Here is a 19,066-nt window from a genome sequence, read left to right as displayed (position 1 = left end):
ACAGGCTCCCAAGGGAGCACTAGCATAGTGCTGTGAACTTTGGACCAAGAGGCCTGTGTGTATATTCTGGGCTCAGAATTCCAGATTAGTTCCTATTTAATTCTATTGCCTGGAGGTGAAAGCTGTGTTCCAGACATAGTGGTAGGTTACATGGTGCCCTAGAGGTTGTCCTAGAGGAGGTCTAGGTCCTTGAATTACATGCTTGATAATTGCCCCATATACTCAGTGGCCATATGTCCATCTCCGCTCCATCTGGCCTGGTCTGTTGATGTGTGGCTCCAATCCTAATGGTGTTATTTGCACAGTCATTGTAGCTGCACAGATTGGCACCTAGCACTGTACCCCTTGGTTCACAGGAACTAAAGCAATGCTATGAAAGTACAATGATGGTTTTAGCCTATGTTTTCAAAGCACTTATTATATGCCAGGTACTGTTCTCTGCACTTCCTCCTTAGTCACTCCACACCCACTGACTCATTATTGCCATATTCAGTGGATGCTATTATTCTCCATCCTTCGGCTAGAGATGGAAGCACAAGTCACAAGACACGAGTAGCAGGGCTGGACTCACTCATTCTGAGGAGTTTGGCTCCATATCTCCAGTGCAGGAACTGTTCACAGGCATTGCTCTGGGCCTCCTATTCCTTTGTACAGAATTAACCCATTTTTGGTGAGCAGCCCAGGCTATTCCACAGACTGACTCAAGGGTTTATCCCAGGCTACATTAGAGCAGACTGCAAAGAGACTGACGTCTCATTATGAGACAGTTCCCCAAAGAAACAGAGCAAAACCCAACTCCTTCCTCAGCGCACGTTTACAGAGAAGCCAAGCTCAAACAAAAATTCAACATGGCAACATAGAAGAGTGTGCTCTTGGGGGCCATGTCCTCTTACTGGAAGTGTGGCCTAAGCCCCTGGGAGGACTGGAGGTACCCCGTGACATGGATCTGCCTGCACCCCATTCCAATTCCAAGATTCCAGGCTCTCTGAAGAGAAAAATAACCACCGGTGCAGCCAGAACTCTGTAGGAGCCATCCTCCATGTAAGGACTTTTTCTTCTTTGAATTTCCCAACTTTCTAGCCATGACCCCTTGCTTTGCCTCAGTCTTATGTATTTGTGGTTCACTTGGAGCAAGTTTCCCATTCTGCTGTGGGAAGATTCAGGTGGCGTCCTCTCACTTGATCACCCACATAGCCATATTGGGACAAAGGGCTCCTGACACCGTACCTGGGCTTCACATTCAGTGATACGAACACCACACTGTTCTACATTAGGTGGGCTTTGCAGGCAGGAGAAGGGCATCAGGGGGAGGAAGGAGACTGAGCTCCTGGAGACTCTTAGGGCAGCTTTTGGCCATTCCTTTAAAGAGAAATAGGCCTTTGATAGAGAACTTTGAGGAAAAATGATATTTAAATATCTCATGCAGAACAATATCTAGGACAGGAATGGGGCAACATGGTACCTTCCAATGAACTTGAAGCTCAGGGTGGGAGAGGAAGAGTCTGGAAGACTGGTGGCTGGGGTGGAGATGGGTCTTACATGGGAGCTTTGTAACAGTCACCATGAACCGAGCTGACATTTAGGAAAAGATCACAGATCTCAAAAGCTCTGGAAAATATTGTAAGAAAGTCTTTTATCCATTTAACAAACATTTATTGGACATATGATTTGTGCCAGAGTCTGTGCGGGGCATAGGGGATTCAGCAATGAATAATAAAGTTATAATTTCTGACACCAGCTTTTAGAGTCCAGGGCAATTATTATTATTGAAGGTTGTGTCATAAAAGACAAATATAATAAGCACATTCCAACTTAGATTGCTTAGTTGGCTGAAATAGAGGCATGCATTTGAATTATGTGTTTATCACAACGTCCCAGGCTCCCCTACTCTCCCACCTTTGTCTTAAACACGTCCATCCCAAGGCACCTAAAATAGCCTTTGAATAAATAGATTTTTTTCAACTAAAACTAAGTCAATAATTCACTTCTGCATTCTTAAAGGTACTTATTAGAGTCAGCTCTCTACACAGCCAGAGAGAGTACTCATTAACATTTGGGAACCGAGTCTGGGGGAAATTCGATTAAAAAGTATTCTTTATATTTTTTAATCTACGAATTCTTGTCTAGGCTCCCTAGGTTACTTGCTGAGCTCCGCTAATCTATAGCGTTTCATTAGTATTTATGAGCTTTGTGTTATTAGCATTTCCAGGAAACAATCAAATATCTCCTTAGTGGTATGAATGAAAAGTTAGGGCTTCCATGGGATAGTACGCAAAAGAAGTCACATGGGGTGGGCTGAATGTACTCTGGGAAGACCTTATCCTTTTGTTGCTTTCAAGTATCACTGACACAGAAATGTCCTTCATCGAGTCTCCTAAACAATAGGTGCCGATCATTCTTTGTGGCTGTGCTTGAGGCTGTAGGTTTGAAAGAGAGAATAGAGAAAGTTACCTTCCCTAGAAACAAGATATTATTGATCTCTATAATCCTCTGTAGTATGTAGTTGGAGAAAGAGTCATTCATTCACTGCTGTTTCTCCACAAGCTTCTTGCTGCCTGGGTATGAGGTAGTGGAGCAGAGCAGTGAGTGATACAAGAGCCAGAAGAAGCCTTGGAAGAACCTGTCTGACTATAGCACGTTCCTGAGCCTTAACTGCAGAATGGAGCTGATCAGCATCTCTATGATGTTGTAAGGATCAAAATGGCCCTGTCTATTTCGTGCACTCTCTAAACTATAAAATATGCTGATAGGATCCATAAGACAACGGGTTAATTCTAGTCTTGAGCTTTTGATTCTCACCACTTACTTCTCAGCCCAGTCCTCACTGTTAAAGAACTACCACCCCAGACAGGTGATGGTGGTACATGATTTTAATCCCAGCACTCAGAAGGCAGAGGCAGGTGGATCTCTGTGAGTTCGAGGACAGCCTGGACTACAGAGGAAGTTCCAGGACAGCCAAGGCTACATGGAGAAATCTTGTGTTGAAAAAAACAAAACCAATTGACCAACCAACCAACCAAACAAAAACCTACCACCCTACCTTCCTCCGGGAGGAATCTTTCAGTCCAGATCCAGCTCAGGAGCTTCTGGCTTCTGTGTCTGAAGTGAATGGTGTCTTCAGCAATAAGGATTAACCTCACACCTCTGAAAGGTAACCAAGGGAAAGAGCAATATGCTATATGTCTTATGAGTCTCTTGCACAGCTTTGACCAACAGCTCAAAAGAGGGCTTTTAATGCCTGCTATTGTTTTTTTTTTTTTTTTTTTTAGGTGGTCTTTGGCTCTTTGAGGGAGCATTGTCAATCCAGATGGAAAATTTTCATTTAAACTATAAATGCATATTTATATACAGATTTATGTATTATGTTTTTTCTGTAGATTGTTACTAGTAAGATTACTTGTGACATTTTCAGACATCATTATTGTTATTTTACCCTCCTTCTGGATTGATCTTCCTCCCCATTCCTAATTAGCACTCTTTCCATTTTTTCTCTTTCCACCATCAGATCATTTATTTGTACCCTGATATTCCCCTTTCTATTGCTCCCACCGCAGAAATGGTCTAGTTTTTAACTTTAAGGTTTCTGTAGTCATTCTAGGATATGTACTCACATCTAAAGATGTGGAGCTAAGAGCCTCAGATGAGAGAGATCATGTGACATTTGTCTTCCTATAGCTGGGTTACGTCACTCAATATGATCTTGTCCAGTTTTATTCATTACCTGTAAAGTTCATGATTTAATTTTTCCTTATAGCTGAGTAGTTTTCCATATGCATGACAGTTCCAAAAGAATCTACCAAAGGAAGTAGGCAACGCAACCAACAGCCTTATCCAGCTATGATCCCTATGAACCACAACAATGAGCAGCATAATGCTTGCCAACATGCATGACCAGCATGTTAACCCTAAAGGTGCAGTAGTGGCACACACACTTTGGTGCTAACCAACAGTTTGCTAAATTGGACTTAAAGTCAATGACCTAATAGCCTTAAGAGGGTCAAGAAACACTGGACAGGAAAGTTTACAAATAACACCTATGAGCTGTCTCGATCTGGGAAGCTTCTGACAAGGGAGTCTAAAGGGTAGTGTTACCTCCTAAATGAAGGACTTTCCCTTTTCTCCAGAAAAGCATTCCTTCTTGATAAAGCCAACACACCAACCTTCTTTGGAAATTATCACTTTGTGACTACAAGGGAAACTGACTTAAAGATGGAACCTTCCATTTTCAAAGTCCCCATTTGTAAAATTCCAACCCCCTGCATCGTATGCACCCGGACTCCACTGCCAAGGACCGCTTGGTGTCCTTCATCGCTCTGGTAGAAGAACAACCTGCTTCTGGAGAGATTTTATTTTTTCTTTTATTTCCACATAATCTCAATCAGTCCCCCTCTAGCATTAACTGTATTAGAATCATTTGTCCTTATACTTACAGGGAAGTGTAGTCCTCACCCTTAATAAAAACAAGCAAGCAAACAAACCCTGCTCTTGCAACAAGTGGAGACCACTACAGAAGATCATAATCTATTCAAAATGTAGAGTTGTGGTGCCCAGTTCCAAAGAATACATCTACAGTACAACTCCTACACCTTAGGCTCAGGGATTATTGTAGAAGAGGTGGTGGAAAGGTTGGAAGAGCCAGAGGACCATACAGTTTGTGAGGTTGTGTCTTTAGGGATGTCAGAAGCTGCACGCACAAAGTCTCACCAATCTGATCATGTAAACATGATCTGAACAAGGATGATGACACCAGACATCCTAAAATGGATGGGGAAAGACCATGAGAGCTCAACTGTACACAAAGAATTATAGACAACCAAGGGATGCTAAGAGCTGAGACACAGTCTTCCCCAGGGAAAGCACATCAGCTGTTATCCAATGCAAGTGCTCATCCCTGAACATGCAAATAACATTATACAGACTGAGCATGTTGTACTTATGTATTTAGGAATATTTATATATATACGTTATACATGTATATGTATAAAAATAATTAATGAAAAGAGAGGACATGAATTTGAAAGAAAGCAAAGAGGTGGACATTTATAAATATACAAATGGTGTAATTATAATTTCAAAAATGAAAAAAAAATACAAAAAGAGCCCCTCAACCCCATCAAGTTAAAGGGCGCTTTCGTGAGCAACCTTTTTGCCTGCAGACAGCCTGCAGGTCTGTGGCTTTAGTTCTAGACTCTGGCATCCAGAGACAGGAGAGAAAAAAGTCACCTGAAGAACTTGTTTAGAGGACTATTGAGCTCATAGGTGAGGCTGCAGAAAAGTGACTAGCTATCTGCAGGCTCAACCCTTACTATCAGGCTTTGGGACCCATGGGAGTCAGTGCACAGGCATGACTCGTTCTGCAGAGAGGAAGAAGCAAATCTCCAGGAGCCCAAAGCTGCTACATGGCTGTGCTCAGGCCTGGCGCATGCTGTGTGGGCCTTGGGGTTTTAGGCAGGGAGAGACTATAATGAACATGTACTCCTACTCTGTAAGGAAGCTGTTACCCAGTGTGACAAAGCATACTGGAGAGGCAGAGGAGAGGGAGGTCATTCCGGTTTACTCCAGCTGTTTGGAGAGAATGGCATCAGTAGACAGGGTGATAGTGGTGGAGAGGTTGGGACAAAAGGCCTACATAGGATGAGGAAGTGTTTCTGGGCTCTATTTTCTTCTAGCGCTGGTCTCCCATGAGGAGTCTGAATGAATGCAGGAGCACATGCTTGTGTGTGTGTGTGTGTGTGTGTGTGTGTGTGTGTGTGTGTGAAATATGGAATATACATTTTCTTTTCTCTGCAAAGAACCCCACTGAGCAGTTCCTGACTCCCATCATCTCTAATACCTTACCCGACTCCGGCTGCCCAAACCTTGTCTCAGCTCTCAAACCACCCACCTTGTAAAATCCCTGAGGTTATGATATCACACAGTTCACAAAACAAGCTCCACTGACTGTGAGGGCTCAGTACAGAGCCTTACTTAGCCAGTGGTTGTTGACTCTGCTGATCTGTGTTGTATTTTAGTTACAGCTCTTACCCTGCTAATCTGGAACATACAGGTACCCTCTAAGGCTTGTTAAGAACTGCATTGTACAAAACCTGCTGGATGGCGGCAAATAATCTGCTTGCAGAACATTATATTTACTTCTGAATCCCAGCTCTGGACATTATAAAAATAAGCATATTTCTCCAATTTAATTAACTGCTTCATATAACTAGTTATAATACAAGGTGGAGGCTCATTCTTGCCCTAAAGCACACATATATGATATATGACTAGAATTTGATTGTTGAAAGAAAATAGATGGTATTTTTCTCCAGAATCAATGCTGCAATTATGCTTACAATTCTGAACAAAAATACAAATTGATCATCAATATTGAAATGCTTAAGGTACCTAGAGTTCTTAAAAATAACTGCGGAAGCTTGAATATGATTGGCTCAGGGAGTGGCACTATCAGGAGGTGTGGCTGTGTTTGGAGAAAGTGTGTCACTGTGGGTGTGGGCTTTAAGACCCTTGTCCTAGCTGCCTGGAAGCCAGTCTTCCCCTAGTGGACTTCAGATAATGATGTAGAACTCTCAGTTTCTCCTGTACTAGGCCTGCCTGTATACTGCCTTGATGATAATGGACTGAAATTCTGAAACTGTAGCCTCAGTTAAATGTTGTCCTTATAAGAGTTGTCTTGGTCATGGTATCTGTTCACAGCAGTAAAACCTTAGCAAGGACAACAATCAAAAGCTGCTTTATTATAATGCACTTCCTGGATTAGAAGACTCTTGAGGTGGGCCACTGGTGTGACTCCTTTAGTTTGTTAGTGAGAAGACTAGGCCCTGCCAATAGGCTCATGAACAAGAGAGATGTGGCTAAGCAACTTATTCTCTACAGGAGAGGACAGTAGACAAGGAAGCAGAGATTAAACCCAAATGTGTCCTCACTTCTATAAATGAAGTGATTACAGTGGTCTCTGCAGAGGTGACTCAAGGGATGACAAGGATCTACGTATGCATAGAGGTATGGACAAGGAACCCTCCCCCAAGAAGGCAGAAGCAGCAAGCACAGAACAGGGCATCCAGGAATGCGGAAGGTAGCACACGTGCCAAAGGTGAGAATCAAAGATGAAGCAGGGCTTAGAGAGTGAGCTCAGGCCCTGTGGGTGAGAAGAATGTCAAGGGAATGGTCCTGAGAGGAAGAGGTGCGGCATACCCAAACCCCTTGATGATGTATTCATTCAAGTGCTGAAACCCATCTTGGTCTCCAGTTTGTTTTTTCATTCCTTTAATTTTCTAGACTCTAAATGTGACTTGTACCCACTGCTTGACCCATGATGATATGGAGATCTCAACTCCCTAGCATCGACAGCCAGTCTCCTGTGACCTGCTCCTCTTATCACCCCAGCCTCATCTACCCTACTGCCGTCCTCCATTTGTTACTGTGTTCCCAGGACCATCTCCCACTTTCCCTGTTGCCCTGCTTGGCAGTGCTTCATCTGCCCCATGTCTTCACAGCTCTACCTTCCATTCACTCCTCAGTTGGACTCCTGGCTATTCAGGCCTTCCCTTGAGGTGTGACTCTAGACCTCCTGTCTCCCATGAACTGATTGCTTTCCCTTCTGAGTTTTCATGGAGGCATTCCCATACTAGAGCTCTGATCTCAATGCATTACAATTTTGTTTTCTGTAAGAAATTACAGGAATTCAGAAAAATTGAAAGGGTTATGTAAGTCTCACCCATTTTTGTGTTGGCTGACTTGTTTTCTGTACTTATGTCAAGCCCCCAAAAGGCCGAGATTTTCACTCCTCTGTGTGACCTGAAGATCTAGCCTTGTGCTTATCATATAATAAGTGATAATGAATATTTGACATATAAAGGGATTCTGTTAACATTTAAGTTGAACAAAATAATGACCCTATCATCTGAATTCTAACTCCAAAATACCTTCCAAACCTATCCATGTCTCCTCACTTCCAAGGCTAGATCACTGCTCCCTGTTAGTTGGGTTACTGCTGAAACCCCCTTTCCAGTCTTTCTGGTGCCTTGTTTCCCTTGCTCTTGTTCATGTACCCACATGAACAGACCACTGTGCTCCCAGCCCTAGCTTACTTTCCAAGTCAGCCCCTCACATGAAGTATAAGAGATAAATGCTACATCAGATTCCACTTATTAACCCCATCATCTGCCTGCCTCCATCATCCGGTCTCACCTTCATCATAAGTACCCTGGCTGCATCATTTGGTCCCCGCCTCCATCATCCATCCCTGTTACTGTTTCTGACGTTGTATTGCATTCCTTTCTATTTTGTTCATTGTGTCCTATCCCAGGACTCTCTGTTTGCTCAAAACCCAATTTATCTCTTTGCTCAGTCCATGCAATCTCAGAGCTTGCTGTAAATATGCTATAATAGCCAGGTCTAAGCACAGATGAATTTTGAGTTTCCTGCCATGATACCTCAACAAGGGGCTCTTCCTGCCATCGTATCTCATGGCCTTTATGGTGTCTCACTTTGAAATTTGCTGTTAACTCTGGTTCTCCTTCTTCTCTCCCTCTTCTTCTTCTTTTTCTTCTTCTTCCTCTTCCTCCTTCTCATTGTCTTTTCTTTTTCCTCCTCTTCTTCCTCCTCTTTTATCCTCTTCTTGTCCTTCCTCCCTCACATTGTCGCCTTCCTTTTCTCTTCTCATCCCTAACTACATGATTCCCTGTTGGTGGAGCTGTACCTGTTTAAAGCCCGACTTCCTCGACTTCCTCTTTTTTGTCTGGATACTCTGTTTCAATGCCCAGATTTGGGCAGGTAGCTATGTGAATGAATGAAGTTAACCCAGGGGTTCTGAAAAAGCACATGAGATCCTGACTGGACAGGAGTCAGTCATTCGAGCCGCTGGGGAGGAAGTACTGACTGGAGCCTGTAAAAGGTGAGCAGTGTTCACGGCTAGAGCTGAGCTTTGATGATAACTGCCCACCCATTTAGCACTGTCCAGTCAGATACTCCGGCCACAAAATTCATTTGAGAGGGAAATAATGACCAAGAAAATCCCATTATCAGGAAAGCAGTAGGGAGTGGTGTATGTTTTATCAGCTCCTAAATGATCACCTACTACCACGTGCTCAGTTACAAAGAGCCCATTGTAGCTGGGACTTCCAGATAACAAGGGGCCCTTTCCTAATTGCTATATACTCTATTTCAGGTTCAGCAGGAAAGAAAATTAAAAAGCTCCATTTCACTTCAGGTTCAAAGGAGTCAATCTCTCAATCAATCAGGTATTAATTAAGCTATGCTAGGACTTACAGGGAAAGTCAGAGATAGCCTCTTCTTGAAGATGATACCAGGGAAATAATTAGTGAATGATTTAGGAACAAAGAAAAGAGTTTAAAATGGGTTTTATTTGAACTTTCTTTGATTTTTCTATTATGTGAAAAACTGAAGGTCCGTAGTCTCCAATTCCTTGATTTTTTTCTTTATTTTTCACTGTCTTGATCCTCCCCCCCCTTTTCTGCTCATACTAATTGTGTTATCTCCAAAGGGTTTGTGCCTTGGACCCAGAAAACAGCTCATTCGTCTTGGTCTGCTCTTAGACACACTTCCTGGGAAGCATGTCTCTCTGATTCCTTGGAACGTCCAGCTGTGCTCATGTGGAGAACACAGCATCTCCAGCCTTGAGCAAGTTATAAGGAAGATGCTTCCTAACCGCTCTTCTCATAAGCCAGGAAATGTATAGGCAAGGAAGGACCTCGTCTCTGCTGCCATCATGGTAGAGGGTCTGGGAGCATTCATTCCCATGCTTTAGGTTCAGATTGTCCCTCTGGCAAATATGCCTTAGAGGGTGGGGTGTTTATCCATTGTGCTACAGTATTTGTCCCCAAGTCTAGCACAGTGCCTGGTGGAATGTGGACTGCCAGGATCTTCTGAGTGGCTTACCAGAGAACACATTTCTAGGTGGAAGGAGTTGGATGATATGTGAAGCACGTACTACACCTCATGCAGTGGGTGCCTTAAAATTACCTTGAGCATAGTATTTATGGCATCCTTTTGTTAGGAAATCTTTCTGCTCAGATCTCTGTTTGATCTGTTTTCCACTGAATTGGTTTAAAAGGTGCATTAAGCAGCTCCCAGGAAATCAGGGCAGGGACAGTTGGCCCTTTCTCTCTGCTATCTTGGTGTCTTTATTCCTATCCATCCCTGACTCTGTTCCCTCCCTTGGCCCTCCTGACCTCCAGGGTCACTTTTCCTGGGGGATTTGTTTTGTACATCAGTACCAGCCTTTCTCTTCTTTGTTTCAGCCAGAATACCTACTTGTTTTCATTTGACCCAGCTTCTGACTTAGATACTTCAGAAGGCCAAAGCCTTCAAAGAGAGCACTGGCAAATGTCTTAGGACCTCAGGAGAATAGGTGATCTGTAGAATCAGATGCCACCATTTGTTGAGTTCTTACTAAGTGTACAGCTCTCTCCTCCCTATCTTTCTGTGTATGTGTTATCAAGCCTTTATATTAAGGTTTAATTCAATAACTCAAGTTAATCATTTTTATTTCCATCAAGGGAACTGAGGCCATCAGAGATTAAGAAATAGGTCCAAAGCCTTGGAGCTACCAAAGGGCAAAATGAGTTTCAATCTAATCCCAGCAGAAGGCAAAGGTTCGTCTGTAGCTCCTCTGTTCTGTGATCACCATTCTCAGGAGACCAAGGACTTCAGTTTCTGGGCCTGTTTTGTTCGGATGATGGGTTCCCACCCAATAATTCCCTGGAATATGTGAGAACTCCTGCATGTGCCACATCCTGTGGAAAACTCCTGATGATATGTATGTTGTGATTTTTATTTTATTTTTATTTATTTCTTTTTGGTTTTTCGACTCAGGGTTTCTCTGTGTAGTCCTGGCTGTCCTGGAACTCACTCTGTAGACCAGGCTGTCCTCGAACTCAGAAATCTGCCTGCCTTTGCCTCCCAAGTGCTGGGATTAAAGGCGTGCGCCACCACTGCCTGGCTATGTTGTGATTTTTAAAGAGTTCACACTTTCTTTTTTTTTTCTTTTTTTTCAGATTGTCACTAACTTTTATTTCCAAAGTTATTTAGAAAATGAATAATTACAACATAAGCAATATTTCGTACATGCACATGCAACTATTTTGTAAGAGTGAGATATGTATCCTTTTATATCTAAGTATGAATTGAAAATATCTAGGCAGTCAGTTTCTTCTGTACCATAGACTGGGTTGTAACCTGTGATTCTTATGCCTCAGCCTCTTGGTTATAGGAATTACTGCATATATACGGCCACTAACCATACAGAATTTTCATATAAAATGTTTGACTGTGCAACTGGCTGTAAAGAAGATACAGAACACCCATTAGATTATTCGAGAAGTCTTCAAAACTTAAAAACACAGAGTAAGCGAGGAACAATGCAGTAGCAAATAGAATTTGGGATATTGATGGTTGCAGAGCAAGGATTTGCTTCCCACTTTCTAGTTCCTAGCAATGAAGTTTGCAGTCAGGGAAAGGAGGAAGAATTCTATTTTTTCACACAATTGCTTAGGGACCCATGTTAGTAGAAGACTCATGATACCACAATGTACTCTCTGGGTCAGGGTAGGGGTTGGATATTTTTAATCATGTATTTGTGCGTTTGCCTACTCTTCTATGTGCTGTGCACTTGCAGTGCCCACAGAGGCCAGAAGAGGGCATCGGATCCCCTAGAATAGGAGTCACAGGTGGCTGTGAGCCTCCTGAGGTAGGTGCTAAGAACTGAATTTAGGTTCTGTCTCCTCAAGATAAGGGGGCACTCTTTAGCTCTGCACCATCTCTTTAGCCCTAAACTATACATCAGTAGGGGGGACCTGGATTTGAGCCAGGGCCTTTCTAATGTTCTATACCTCCTGAGGGCTTGGATTTTAACAAGACCACACATGGCAGGAGGGAAGTTCAATCCAACACCACATATGTCAGAAGACAACAGTTCTCCAAGGCATGAGACTCCATGATAGGCATAATGTCCACTTGCATTTCAAGAGTTGTACCCAGCACACTTACGTCTTAATATGAAGATGACTAATCACATTTCCTTTTCTCTTATATAAAATCCTCAATTTTTAGCTAAGTTTAATATTGAGCTGTACTAATTTCTCATGAAGGCACAGTCTGTGGAGCTTTAAAAAGGCCAGAGTTCTCTCTGATACCCGTTTCATCTATTCCTGTTCACTACCTGGTCCCTGGAGGCATTTAGAGCCTGCAACCTGAATTCTAAAATTCCTGGAGTAGGAATGACACTGCATGTTCTCTTTGCTATCATCTCTGTACAGAGAACCACACAGCAGCGGGGAAATACAGATGAGGACAAAAGGCCAGCCAGTCTTACAGCAGGCACCTCCTCATTGGCTGTGCTTGGTCTCTGGTTGATCAGTCGAATGATAAAGCTGAGGGAGGTTTACAGAAGACTTAGCACATATGGAGATATCCCCAGGCTCTGTGCAGAATGCTGGTAGCGCGGCAAAGTAGAGAGAATGCTAAGCTAGGAGCCAGAGGAACCAGGTCTACTTCCAGTTCAGTTGTCCTCATGTCTTTGACCCTGGACAACATCAGCTAAGCTTTCTGGAGCCCCGAAGGGCAAAGTGAGGTTTCAATCTAATCCCAGCCTCTCCCTTGTCTGAGAAATGAGATTATTACCTGCCCTGGATATTCCTCAAAACTCTTGTGAAGAACAAAAAAGACATGAAAGAGAACACCAAGGGAGGGGGAGGGACCCATAATCTAAATGTCACAAAATGGAATTTTAAGGAACTGCATTTAAAAGATGGAATTAAATGTAGAATTAGAACCCTAAGTAGGGTAGGGATTCCCCCCCCCCCGCACCCCCTCCCAGGTCTCTATGAATCCCAGTCATCAGGAGCTGTGCTTCCAAGGTCGAGGGTCCATGAGTGCACACGGGTACCACTCATACTTTTCTGTACATCCAATCTGATCACATCCTTGTTTGAGTCCTCCAAAAATCTGTAGTCATGGTTACAGCGAAAGACCTCAGTCACTCAGCTCTCATTTTTATGATTCACAAGTGTTTTGGTGAAAGTTTGGAGCCAGTTTTTGTGGGTGTGGTAAAGTAGCTAGGTGAGGTTTTATTTTTGGAAGGCTCAAGCCTCTGAGGTCATCTGTGAGTTAGGAGTGGCTAGGGGCGGGATGGTGCTGTTTTCTGTTCCATAAATAAAGGGAGAGAGCTCAGCTCCTGGGCGACTCCAGCCACTGCTGCTTAAGTCTTCCAACGTCATATCCTTTAGGAGGAAAGAGTGCTTTTTGAAAAAGCAAGTGGATGACCAAATATGTACGCGATTCAAGGACTCCTGCACAGGTGGCAATTAGAAGATAGACCTTACATTAAAAAGTTACATAATTCTTCTTAATTCCAGAGTATTTAGAGTTCTGCAAACGGCTGCACTTACAGAATGACAGAATGATTTCTTTATCTCTGTGGTGATGGGGGAAGGGCTTACAGGCTGGAAACTAATGGTGTGGCAAAAATGTACAATTATGTGACTTGAAAGCAGTACAGATAGGGTTCTATTTTCCTTCCCATTTCCTCCCTTCATTTAATGTTAACGGAAGTTCAAGGCAATTAAAAGTCAAATGCTACCTTATTACAGTGTCAAGGCTTAAAATGTCCAAATCTGGGGGAATGAGCAGAGAGATTGCCATTTCAATAACAACTCATCCCTGTGGAATGTGTAGCATAGGATGATGTTTCTGAGTCACCAGGCTTTGGGTCATAGCCTGGGGCTGTGTCCTCACCTGTCCTCTGCATGGGTGTAAATTTTTGTTTCTAACAGCACATGGAGACCTCTTCCTTTTGATCATCTTAGTAATAGTTGATAAATGCAAATGAACATATATTATTGACCTAAGATATTGAATACCACCAAGTGTCAGATGAAAAGCATCTTTTGAAAAAAAAAAAAGCATCTTTTGCCCTACCTTTCTGGGATCCTTTCTTCCAAAGATGTAACATTTCTTTAGTCTCAAATGTAGCTGACTCCTTGTTAACTCTACCAGTTTAACCCCTTCCCTGATCTACTCTGTATACCAAACGTATGCCTCCTCATGTCCGAAATGCCTTTTCCAAAGGCGAAGACAGTTACAGGAGTCCTCCTTCACCTAAGGCCCCACTTTTCTCAGCTCTAATACCCTGCCATCAAAAAACATTAGTGAGAAAATTCCAGAAATACACAATTTACAATTTAAACTGTATGCCATTCTGAGGATTATCATGACAGCTTGCACTGGCCAGGTTGTACTACTCAGGATATGAACACTGTATATGCTACCCATATGTTACTCCCTTGGTAGCTTCCTGGGTTACAAGATTGACTGCCTAGGTATGGTGATAGTATGTTCAAATAACATTCACTTAGTAATAGACTTATATAATGAAGTCCTTGATGCTTGCCATCTTACTATAGTATATATTAAACTATTTTGGTATATTATGATTACTTTACTTTATTATTTTTACTGTCCATGTTTTACCACAAGAAATTTATAAACTAGAATTGACTGCAGGTATAGATAGACAGAAGATAGATTAAAAACAGGCTCACACACTCCTCCTTACCTTCATCTCCTCACCTACCACTTGTTCCAGATGTTTTAGATGGTGCAGGAGGCTAGGGACCTCAGATCTTACTATCCCTGGACGTTCTGTGGTGTGGCCACAAGGGTGACCTTTCTGGAGGCTGTGTATCAGCCTTTAGATTTTTATCTTTCTTTGGCACTCAGAAGCATAGCTCGTTAGATCAGCTGTCATGCCATTGGGTCTTGAAGGAATGGGAGGAACACAGGAACATCTGACAGAGGAGACCAGCAGGAACTGTGGGTCTGTTCCTCCTGTGAGAAGGCAGGAGTGGCTCCTGGGGATGAGGCTTGGTTTAGAGCAGCAAGGGAGGGAAATATTTTGTAGTGCTGACCCAGGTGAGCAGTAATCTCCACGTGGGAGGTCTGTGGGGTCCAGGTCTTCAGCTTAGGTTTTGATTTTTCCCTGGTTTCATTAACTTATATTCTTGTGAAGTTTTATGAGTCAAAAATCAAAATCCACCTAATGGACAGTTTAGGAGCCACAAACTCACAGACTGATGCATGAAGAGGCGGTGTGACTTACTAAGTATGTGTTGTGAGACAATCACTAGTTGCTCTGGGCCTTGGTTTCTTTATCTCCAGCAAGGGGATAATCTAGAAGAATACACTCGGAAGTCAGAGTAGGCACTGTTTCTTTAGAAGATGACTGGTGACATGGGCTGATTTTCATCTTAATCCTTTGGAGCAGGTCTAACAATACTAGATGATATTTGTGTACTAAAGACAGACACACTATCAGCTGGATGTGAAGACCTTTTCACAAGGTCCTTCAGGTGAAGCAGGTAATTCATATGAAATACACCTCAACTTCTAAATATCGAGTCATCTGGTAGATGACGGCACATGACAAACTACAGTTGCGGCAATAAGGACAATAGCAACAACAATAACAGCAGCAACAACAGGAACAGCAGCAGCAGCAGCAACAACAAAAACAATAACAGCAACAACAACAGCATCAGCAACAGCATCAGCAGCAACAATACAACAGCAACAGCAGCAACAACAGCAGCAGCAGCAACATCAGCAGCAGCAAAAATACAACAGCAACAGCAGTAACAACAGCAAATACAGCAACAAGAGCAACAACAGCAGCAGCAACAGCAGTAGCAATAACAACAGTTACTCCTTGGTTTTGCCCAGGGCCAGAGCAGCCTAGAGTTCTTGGGAAATTGATGCCAAGGTGGGGGATCTCCTTGTATTCTTTTCAGAATGCGAGGGTAGGCATCAGTCTGCTTAATTTCAGGCAAATTCTTCCTGCCAGGGTAGTGGAGCTGAGGCCTACTTGATGTCTAGGTGATGGGAATTTGGGTTGTATGCACAATGACTCTTGTGTTTTCAAGGACTAACAGAGCATGTCCACCCTGTTGAACAAGTTCTGACGTGCACATTCCATCCATTACTGAGAGGCAGTGGGGCTGCTCACGTGACCAAAGGGACTGTACTAGTGGCTGCCCTCTGGTTGATCTCTGATGTCTGTGGGTTAGAGAATACTTGAGTCTACCTTAGGCTGTTTACTGAGTCCCTATAATAAGCATAACACTACAAGTACAGTTCTCTATCCTTGAAGAAGCTCATAGTGCCAATACTTACTTGTGTCAAATGCAAAATGCCATTTGAATTATTTCCTTGTCAGTGTGTATGGATTGCATGTCAAGCAGGGTTAGTTAAGTACCTACTATGTGATGGGCATATGCTAAAGAGCAGGAGAGGTAAGAGCTATGACATGGGTTTTATCATCAGGGAGTTTCTTCATACACCTTAGAACATTGCACATTCCTGTTGTGCTTCACCAGGGGTAGGTCAAGTTCCACTGCCTCATAAGCCTGCTTCTTATCACTATCAAGGAAGATAGTCACAGCATTGGCTTCACTCATCATCCAGTATTAATCCCCAAGCCCAGGCAGTAATATACACGTGAATTCTATGTGATTGGAAAACGTCCTGCAGTGTAGGCTTGGCTGTTTGGAGCCAGAGCTCTTCTGTATCCCAGGCTGGCCTCCAACTTGTTACTTTGCAGAGGGTGACCTTGAGCTTCTGACCTCCCTGCCTCTACTGTACCTCACCACTCTGCCCAAACCCAGGGAGGTTTTTAGTTTACTCATCTTCTAAGCTTCAGGGAAAAAACCTTGTTCCTTTTAGGAAACTTCCCAGGCCATATTAAAGGCCAGAGTTCCAGCTCTATGCCCCTGATTGTCCCGATATTCTTGCTACCGTCTGTGCCAGTATCAGGGTGACTTCTTATTTCACATTTGCCCTCCTTTCCACATGGAATAGACTCTCATCACGGGATCCCCATTATTGGCCTTTCTGAGCGCTGGGATTATACATGTGTGGCATCATGCCAAGTTTTATACTTTGCTTGGGGGAAATCAAACTTAATAACTTTCTGGATGGATGCTAGGCAGGCATGCTACTCACTGGGCTACATCCTTGGTTCCCCAACCAGTAGTATCTAAATGTTAACTAAGAATCAGTGGTGCCCTAGTGTAAGTTCTATCAGATTGGAGAGAGAGACAGGGGCTCAGATTCTAAAGTGGGATGGCAAGAGGAAGCGAGACTGTGTTGGCCTTGTTTGAATTTAGTCTTTACACAAGGGTTGAGAACGCTGATGGGGAGAGGGGCTCTGGGGTGAATTAAGGCTACACGGGGAAGTTGTGGCAGACAGACTGGGCAGTGTGCAAAGAGTCTGAGCTAGCAGGGAGGAAACCTGAAACTGTGGGAGACGACATTGGAAAGACCTTGAGTTCCTGATGCAGACTCAGTGCAATGAACCTCGCAAGGGTTCCAGAATTTGTGGGCAGAGGAGTCCTGATAATATACAAAGGTTTCTGCTGTCATATCTAATGTCCCTCATAAATGAAGGGACACCTTGCCAGAATTCAGGATTACCCAGCATTAAGGAACCACCTCTGGGGGCCAATGGCAGTCTGAGGCAGAGCAATCACATATATCACAATGGAAAAAATTTTATAAATTGCATACTTTCTCCCTAAGACAAAAATATGATTATGACCTGAAATAAAATATCAACAAGCAAATAAGAAAGAAACTGTTATGTATCTCCTGGTTTCTTGGATAAAGGGGTGGGAACTAGGAATACCAGTGAGCTTACATCTTACATATGAACTGATCCCCCACCCCCAATGGGCTCTGGGTTTATTTATGATTAAATTAAGTTCTACAAAGACCTTACACTTACAATGTTTGGAATTTTGGGTGGTAGAGGAATGATCTCACGTAGCTCAGGCTGGCCTCAAACCGGAACTCCTCCTGTCTCAACCTTCCTAGTGCTGAAATAGTACACCTACACTATCACACCCAGATCAGGGATTCTTTGATGGATCCTTAATCATTTTTCCTTTGGTGCATGGTAAAGTAGAAAAGAAGGGAATCGCTCTCCCTGTTTCCCAGATGAATAAAGAACAAGGGTTTGCTCAGAACTATAAAGCTGTTGTGTAGATACAGGAAGACAGGTTATAGTTTGTGTGTCCCTGTGAGATGCTCTCTTCACTACATTAACCCCGGAGAAGCAGCAATAAGGGGAACAGGCAATGGCCACCAATCACTTTGGAAGTTTACAAAGCCTTCCCTTTCTCAAACACTGAGACCTGGCTTCCCCTACTGCTTTGCAGGCTCACACAAGCATCTGTATCTGAATCCCACCACTCTCCCCAAACCCACCAACTTTCTTATCTATTCATCTTCTAAGCCTCAGCTAAAACCTTGTCCCTCTTAGGAACAAGGCCACATTAAAGGTTAGAATCCCTGCCCTGTGCCCTGTCCTTATATGCTTTCCACAGCCCATGTCAACATTAGGGTAGTTTCTTATTCAATCATCCTTCCTCTTTCCCACATGGAATCCACTCCCATCATGGGATCTCCAGTATCTGGAGTCTATTTTGTTACCAAGTCAGTGAATGGACATCTTTTCTAGATGAGCAAACTCTGAGGCTTATTGGAATTAAAAGTCTTGTCCAATGTCTCACAGTTATCAAAGATGCCGTGACAAAATCCCTACCTATTAATATACCCAGCACTCTTTGCTCAGCCACACTGATGTCTAGGTTCATGTACAAAACTGTAGCCAAAGAAAAGAAAATATTATAGAAAAAAACCCTGAAAATTGCTATGTCAATATTCTGCGTTTGGAGGACTCAGCCTGGCCACTCCTCAGATCCAAGATGTTCCTGGGGTTCTCAGAGTAGATATACTCTGAAAGCAAAGGTGATTGGCCTCAATGGGCAGGAAGTGCCTTTTCATGGGATGCTGTGTGGCATGTTAAGATGACGTCACTTGAAGGGGGCTGCTCTCATGTTGTTGGGCAGCCCTGCCTGCTCATGTTCTTGACATATCTCTGTTCTTGAACTGATAACATTTCACATAGTGACTCCAGCTGCCACACACACTAAGTCCAGGACGTGTGTGTGTGTGTGTGCTCCTGTGTGCATACATGTGATTGTGTATGTGTGTA

General features: G+C 43.2%; 1 protein-coding gene across 4 annotated transcripts in view; it reads right to left on the bottom strand.

Annotated features, from left to right (window-relative positions):
* 4930523C07Rik (RIKEN cDNA 4930523C07 gene) overlaps positions 1-19,066 on the bottom strand; it is a 34,208-nt gene that overhangs the window by 4,744 nt on the left and 10,398 nt on the right. For 2 of the 4 annotated variants that reach the window (NM_001162896.1, XM_030242454.1), the window contains one exon: positions 3,041-3,144. The exons of 1 other annotated variant lie outside the window; for it this stretch is intronic. The gene's annotated coding sequence lies outside the window, so the exon portion shown is untranslated. Of the gene's footprint in view, positions 1-1,061; positions 2,418-3,040; positions 3,145-19,066 lie in introns of those variants that run through there. One more of the 4 variants, NR_028111.1, reaches the window with a different exon arrangement.

Source organism: Mus musculus, chromosome 1 (genome assembly GCF_000001635.26).
Source record: "Mus musculus strain C57BL/6J chromosome 1, GRCm38.p6 C57BL/6J".
Taxonomy (NCBI): Eukaryota; Metazoa; Chordata; class Mammalia; order Rodentia; family Muridae; genus Mus; species Mus musculus.
The sequence above is the reverse complement of the archived record's forward strand: the minus strand, read 5'-3'. Positions and strand labels throughout refer to the sequence as shown.